Consider the following 8,137-nt stretch of genomic DNA (forward strand, 5'->3'; position numbering starts at 1 on the left):
AGGTTTAAGGAGAGGAGAGCAGAAAAAAGAGGAGCTAATACCTAAAAAGATGTGCAATAAAGTACCTCTTTATACTTACGGGCTTACAGGGAGTAATTTTAATCTATCATTATTGGAGATGCCCAGCCTTGCAGGGGATCCATCTGGTAGAGCGATGCTCGCTGCTGTTCCTGTGGATCTGAAAATGCTCCATCCCTCCCAAAACAGGGCTGCCCATTAAAATTCCCTCAATAACTTTATTACTCTAAAATAGCGCATTTGGGTGCATTCTCTTTTGCCATCTCCTGTGTGTTCATTACGGAAGGCCGTCCAATTTGGAACGAGCTACGCCGCCGACACGCACCGCAAAGCGCCAGAGCTTCACGCTTTCGTGTTATAGTTTCAATCTGTTGTAAATTCATTTTTATACAAACAACATGTTCCTCCTCCATTAATGAATCATTTAAGCGCGACTCTGTGTAGAAGCACAGCTTCTGCAGACTTTACGCTCCATACAGCTGAGGAGAATATTTAAATAAAGGCGATAAAATGACTTTGGCATAGGCAGTTTTCACCAGCTTTGTCACAAAATGACTTTGGTTCCAATTGGGGACAAGGTGCATCATGGGAAGAAGGTGTTGTGTTCTCAGGGCTGTTTATAGTAAGAAAGCATAAAAAGATAAAATGAATGTCATGGACTGAAACTCCCCTAGAAAGCATTGACAAGTAGATAAAATACAATTTATCACTGATTAACAACTTTTTAATTAATAGTATTACTCATTAAAGACTTATTTTATGACTGCTGCTCTCAGGCCGGGATGGAACTCGACGTAATGGATACTTGAATAAAACTTGAATCTGAGAGGTGCAGTTTTCAGAATCCTGCCAAACGGCTGATGCAACAGTAATCTGGCCCATCGACTGCCGTGGGCCACATTTCTTTTTATTTCCTAACCTTTATAGAAAGAAAAAAACGGCAGAAAATGACAGTAGAGGGGCTCAGAACATCTGTTTGTGCGTAACTCATCTTTATGTGACAGAGTGCCACCGGAAAGGCATTACAGTCAACAAGACAAAAGCCTGCCTTATTTTAAGCTATTAGCTCTTAGTAGCGCTTGTATGCTTGTGCTATCCCCCCCCCCCCCCCGACGATTCCGTTCTAAGCCAACTTTCTCCCCGACAACAAGGGTAGAATACGATGCGTTTACTACGAGTCCTCCACCAGGTATTTCCATGCATTAGGAAAACTTGGATCGGCCGTCGCATAACATTATCGACGCATGACAAGACTGCACACGTTCTGCGTAGCATATTTCTGCGTGCGGTTTATAGCGACGACATGCTACGCCTGCTCTTAGTATATAAACAGGCCGTTGGATTGACATTAAAAACAACACGGTTGAACAACAACCCCAAGTGCCTGGCAATTTGTTGGATGAGTTAATTGGTCACTGGTTGAGCCAATTCCTTTTAATGCTTGTTTTTGGAGCACACCCAAAGCCCGGCAGCTTGGCCCGCAGCTGTAAGCCAACCGCTCCCTCAAGGACTTTGTTGTTCTGGACGCCCAGCGGGAGAAACGACGTCTCTGACAGCTTTTAGTATTCTACTTTAATTTGACTTTTCAATCAGCTAAACTTCTTCATTGGCACACTCCATTCACAGTCGTGTTCCTGGCCACGGGACCACAGAGAAGAGGACTAAACATGGAAGATAAAGTAATAATGAAACATACCCAAGGAGAGTTCCCCACAGGGCATGCTAATGAGGTGAAATCAGACAATTCTGATTGGATTAAAATGCTAAAACAGAGGCCAGGTCATTTATCTGAGGAGGTACTCAAGATGGATCGACCACAAAGGCCGGTAAAAATGAAAAAATGCGATAAATACATAAAAACCGACACACTTTAAATCTGAAACTTGGCAAAACACAACCACTTCCCCTTGAATCCAGGATGAGTTGAAGGAACTCAAAGAGAGAAAGAAAGAAAGAAAGAAACTTCTGGGAGTGTGTGTGTGGTGGTGGGGGGGGGGGGGGGGGGTGGGGGCGTGGTCTACCCAGTGCCATAGGTGAGGCGGTCAGAGAGCCTGCAGGTGTCCTTCCCAGATAGCCTGGATGTCCCCACTCTATCCCGGGACGCGTATCCCTAACGGGGCTCTCAGCAGCCCCCCCGCCCCGGAGTGGCCTACAGGGAGCCATGTGCGTGCCTTGATGTCCTCGCTCACCTTGGCCCGCGCCGGGATTACTGCGTTTACACTCAACGCTCCGTCTTTCCTTAAGACTTATTAAGAATGATAATGAGCTCCAAAGGGCCGGCGCAGCCCACTCGCAGCCGCTGATTGCTCCACGTCTCTCCCTCCCTCCCTCCCTCCCTCCCTCCCTCTCTCCCTCCCTCCCTCCCTCTCTCCCTTTCCTCACCTCTTTTTTCTTTTTTCCTCTTCCCCTCCCACTCTCACTCCCTGCTATCCTTCTCTGTATTTCCTGCTCTCTCTCTTTCTCTCTCTTTCTGTCTTTCCCCTCATCTCTCTCTCTCTTTCTCTCTCTTACTTCACTTTCTTTGTCCCCCTCTCCCCCCCCTCCCCATTTCTCCTCTCCTCTCTTTTTGTTCCATCACATCTCTTCTCTCCCTCCCTCCCTACTCCCCCCCCCCCCCCCCTTATGGTATTGAATGGCAGGCGGACAAATCACCAAAAAGGCCATTTTCATCTGACCCACGAGGGTGTTCGATCGATACTTATTTCATGCCTTCAAAATCAACCGTATATTACCGTTGTCTGTGTGATTTGTTTATTTTATTTATTCTTTGCTCCACAGAGTACGCCCCCCCCCCCCGTCAAAGGGCGGCAAATGCATGGGATGCAATTCACCTTGAACCGCCATTATATTGGATTTCTCTACTGACTGATCAAGCATGCAAAAAGGACATTTCCAGCGGCACTAAAACAAAAACAATAATGATGATTAAAAAAAGGAAAAAATAAAAGAAACCCGTGCGGCTGTGAACCCCCCCGCCCCCCCCCCCCCCCCCCCCACCACCACCTCCCTGCGTTCAGGTACAAATCATTACATCAGAGGGAAAACTAAAGGGGCCTCGCTGCCCCCTCACTCACGCGTCGGCAAACAAAAGCAATCGCTCTCCGAGTCCGTCAAACGCCGCACTGGGATTATTGACGTTTATTTGACACGGACGACCCGAGGTTCAACGAAGCCAAGGTCAAACCCAAAACAAGAGCACACACAGGTTTAATTCAGCCCCCACCCCCCGCGACAGATGCAGATGGGTACTTATGAGACATTTCAGTGACTGATAGGAGGGCTGCCTGAACTGGGGACGCCAGAGGCATGGCATGCTGCTGATTAACTCTCTCTCTCTCTCTCTCTTCCTCTCCCTCTCTCCCTCTCTCTATCTCTCTCTCTCTCTCTCTCTCAGCCTGAGGACCACCTTACCTCCAGTTACATTCAGAGAGACAGTGTAGCTCCACTGAGAACGGCCCAATAACAAAACAAACAAACTGATAACAAAACCAACACTGAATCATAAAGCTGTCCACCAAGAATGAGACGATGCCACATCGATACGAAACAACAAGAAAAACATACACTTCATTATAACAAAACCACTGAATAATAAGAACGTCTAGTCAGAACGGGAGGAATGCTCCCCGATAGGAATAAAACAAACAAACAACCACAATATGATCCACAATAACTTTTAAAAACGTCTTCTAAGAATGGCATGATTACACCCCTACGTTAAAACACAAAACAAACACTGACCACTCCACTAAACCCTAGAGAAATGTGTGTGTCGTAAACATGAAATTATAACAACCATAATAAAGTCAATAACGAGGTCACCGGTTTGAACTTAGTCTCAGGGTCACGTCTCCGAGCGGGCGGGCTCACTTCAGCTGAACGGGACGGCAAGGGAAAGGGGGAAGTGGGTGGGGGGCGGGGGGGGGATCTGAGAGGAGAGGGGGGAGGGGGGAGGGGGGGCGTGCAGTGTGTTTGACAGATGGACGCTGCGGTGTCTAATCAATGCGTGAGGCGAGAGAGACAGAGAGAGAGACAGAGAGACAGACAGACAGACAGACAGACAGACAGACAGACAGACAGACAGACAGACAGACAGACAGACAGACAGAGAGAGAGACAGAGACAGAGACAGAGACAGAGAGAGAGAGGAGGAGGAAGAGAGAGAGACAGAGACAGAGAGAGACAGAGAGAGTAAGAGAGGGAGAGGGAGAGAGACAGAGACAGAGAGAGAGAGAGAGAGACACAGAGAGAGAGAGAGAGAGAGAGAGAGAGAGAGAGAGAGAGAGAGAGAGAGAGAGAGAGAGAGAGAGAGAGAGAGAGAGAGAGAGAGAGAGAGAGAGAGAGAGAGAGAGAGAGAGAGAGAGAGAGAGAGGAGGAGGAGGAGGAGGAGGAGGAGGAGGAGGAGGAGGAGGAGGAGGAGGAGAGAGAGAGAGAGAGACAGAGACAGAGAGAGAGACAGAGAGACAGAGAGAGAGAACCCGGGCGGTCAGGAGGGCGACCGGAGGCTCCGGCCGAGGTGGACGGACATGTGGACAGCAGACACATGCTACTACACACACACACACACACACACACACACACACACGCGACCAGACCCATACACACAAGAACGCAAAGACACACACTCACATACGACCAGACACACATGCAGGCAAGCACACAAAAACAATCACAAACACACACACACACAGATATGCCATCTCATCAAACACGCATAACCACACACACACATATATATCATTGCATCAAACGCCACCACACCTGCGCACGGACACACACAAACGAACACAAGGACACACACTATGTGGGCACAGCCCCCAGTCGACTGAACACCTCCCGATTCAGAAACAGTGGTCCCTACATTTGATAAGGTTTCTATTTCCTATCCATCTGGTAGCTGATTTCAATAAGCAGTCGGGTAATGTCAATGGTTTGAGTGACATGAACTCCCTTCAACAACCCTCCCATCCCCGCTGGGCTTCATGTTGATTTGGGATTTTAAAGTTTAACCTCCAGGTCTGTTGGCGTCTGCTGTGTGTATGTCATCAACACATCAGAATACAATCCAAACGAGCATATTCATCCCTGTATATGCCTGTAACGTCATCTTTTTTTTTAAGAATTATATCACAGCCTTTTTCTTGCGTTTAAAGAGCCGACGTTACAAAGCGTTGAATGTAGAATAGCATTGGTGTGTTTACCTTGTGATATAGCGCGTTAGCAGGCCAGGGAGACGGCTTTCCATGAATGATCTGTTTAAGCAAAGACAGAGCAGAAGGAAAGAACGGGGGGGATAATTAATTACTTATGTGAGCTATTGCACAGGGGAGACAATAAACCTGCCCGGTCGCCATGGATATGACATATTTGCTCTGAAAACAACACAATAATTAGCAGAGGAGAAAGATCAGGCGAGAATATGATAACTCTGGCTTCAAAGTGCCAGTAATCTATTCACTCCTTTATCTGTTACAATAAAACTGGAAACGCAGCGGAAAGCACATCCAGACATTAATAAATGAATATAAGATTAGAAGATTTCCTTGAACAGGTACATGATATATTATATTTTAGATCAAAGTGATATGTTTGAGGTTTGTTTTTTTTGCTGCAGGACAGAACTAACTAAACATGATGAATACGCACATGAATTAGATACAGGAAAGAAGAGGATAAATCTCCCGAAAGCAACTGAAGTCATGAATAGTTCAGCCTGACGCCCATATCTTCTGGAGATGACACGGCGATGCTCGGCGTTTAAGTTAGAAGAGATGAATTAGGGCTGGGGAAGGACTGTGTGTGTGTGTGTGTGTGTGTGTGTGTGTGTGTGTGTAAATAGGCAATAGCTCATGCCGTATAGGCCTCCATGCACTTTTATTTCAATTATTGAAAGTATTTTCTACACCACTGTAATGTGTAAACAAAGAAATTAAGACGAATGGAAATCTGAGTCCTGTGTGTCATTGGACACCAGAAGCCATGACACTGGAAGCGCATACAGCAGACAAAATAACAATTGATAAAGAAATATCCGTGGAAATATTATCTCCAGCTTCCGCATTAAGCCTTTGCATATCGATTGCATCGGCTTTCATTTGCATAGGTCTCTGCGAATTACGTTCCTACACATTCAAAGTTGCATCTAAATGCGAGTGTTGTGATGAATATTGGGCCAGTCGCCTGTGTCTCTAGCCAGAGGAGTTGGAAAGACTCAGCCTCCTACGGTAAACACCAGGGGGGCTGCGACGTGCAGGTTGTCTTATGCCTCGGTGCACGGCATCGTGAGGTGGTCGTGTCCCTGGGCGGGTGGTGCACACTGAAATAACGCCAGGTTTCCACGCTGAACACACCGTATGCTAATCTGTCATCATTTGGATGGTGCATCATCTCTGATGGAGAGAGAGGGAAAAAAGTGCACAGAAAAAGTTTCAACGCTAACGCAGTTTGCAAACTGAACGGCGCGGCGAGCGGTTGTTGTGTCTGAGCCGTTCTCTGGTGCGTTGGCACAGGTGTCTTATTAAAGTTTTAGGAAAGCCCAATCCCGACCGTTTTGCGTTTTTGCAGGAGACGAGACAAGAGCCAGGTTCTCCGTGACGGCGCGTCGGCGCGCCGCGGTGTGGAACTACAGCCGAGATTCGTCGCCTTTCATCCGGCGTGTGTTCGTTTCGTGTCCTTCTAGACGGGTCTCGGGAGATCGTTCAGCATCAAACTCACTACATTTCCCCCGAAACACTTTGATTTAGCTTTCTCGCTCGTTTTAGTTTAGTATCCGTGGAAAATACGCACGTAGTAGTTCGGGGGTAGAAAGGGAAACTCTTACCTGCACTTCGTTGTCTTTCGCTGACTTCAAAGTAAAAGGACCCGGGTGATAAATGTGTATACTGGGCAGCATTCGTGGATAAAGTTGTCGCTTTATTTCAGATTTACATGTTTTTATTGAGGCATTTTCTTATTTCTTACAGGGTGAGTCGCCCGCAAGATGTGCCCTGGAGACCGGCTCCAAGTGGGGAGAGGATCCTTAATTGAATTTCTCTGTTAGCGCGCTGTGGTTTGGAAAATATGGACCGGAATTTGAAAATCGTCCTTATTCATTAACTTTTTTAATCTATCTTTCATAAACATAACTGGAAGCGATCTCTACTTTCTATTTGACGTTTCTTATTAAAGGCAGGACCATGTGATGTTTTTGTAAAATCATAATAGTACTTGAGCTTATGTTACATTTTTTGGAGGTAAGTATGATTGTTGGTAACAATATCATACATTGAGTGATCATGACCTCACATAACGCTGATTTTAAAATAAAAAAAATAAGTATTTGAATGTGAATGCCTTTCTATCTATTTTGAATTGAGTTGACATGTTTACACTGCATTATAAAGTCCCACATATGTAAGGGAGACATTCTAATTATTTCTTGTTGATACAATCTCAAAACACATTGTGTAACCTACACGCAAATACACATTTCCTCACATCCCACAGGAAAACACTGGCTAAAACACTAGTCTATCAGTTTTGTAAGGTGCAGACTATGTAAGTGTATTTAATTTTAAATGCTTCCTTATCTAAATTCTACAGTGTCTCATGCTATCGACAAACAGATTATTGCCATTTAGCAGTTTTGGGATGGGCCCTGCTCTACATAATAAGGAATCAAGGAAATCAATATGAAAGTTCACTAACGAGGCAGACTCAGCTGATGGGGATTGCTCACAGTGGCTGGAAGCAACATCATCAAACCTAATGCTATTCTCCCTATACTAATCTATCGAGTATTGTCCTATTTACGATATCGATTATGTGATTTACTGATATATTTTGTACTTCTGTTCATGAATTACATACATTTTCTACGGATGCCAATCTACATATCCCCCTCAAGCTTCTTAAAGATGATTCGAGGATTGCAATAAGGCTATTCTCTTTCTGAAAGTCAGTGTAACGTTCGTATCTTTGTCGTTAAATAAATCAGTGGACGCTGCTCTGACACTAAACGTCACAGCGTTACCTCATCGTGCAGAATCTTCTCAGGTTCAATCTGTGAGGTGTGACATACTGTGGACCTCCATGTGGACAACGTCGCCCTGGACAATGTGTCTAAGGCCGTCCCACCTCT

At 45.7% G+C, this 8,137-nt stretch overlaps 1 long non-coding RNA gene across 1 annotated transcript in view; it reads right to left on the reverse strand.

Moving 5' to 3' along the window:
- The window catches only part of LOC130390341 (uncharacterized), a 29,889-nt gene extending 22,863 nt beyond the window's left edge, over positions 1 to 7,026 (reverse strand). The window contains exons 1-2 of the long non-coding RNA XR_008896768.1: positions 6,565 to 7,026; positions 5,220 to 5,270 (exon numbers count right to left, since the gene is read on the reverse strand). This is a non-coding gene — a long non-coding RNA (uncharacterized LOC130390341). The remainder of the gene's footprint in view (positions 1 to 5,219; positions 5,271 to 6,564) is intronic.
- Positions 7,027 to 8,137: the final 1,111 nt, after the last annotated feature.

Source organism: Gadus chalcogrammus, chromosome 1 (genome assembly GCF_026213295.1).
Source record: "Gadus chalcogrammus isolate NIFS_2021 chromosome 1, NIFS_Gcha_1.0, whole genome shotgun sequence".
In the NCBI taxonomy this organism is placed as follows: Eukaryota; Metazoa; Chordata; class Actinopteri; order Gadiformes; family Gadidae; genus Gadus; species Gadus chalcogrammus.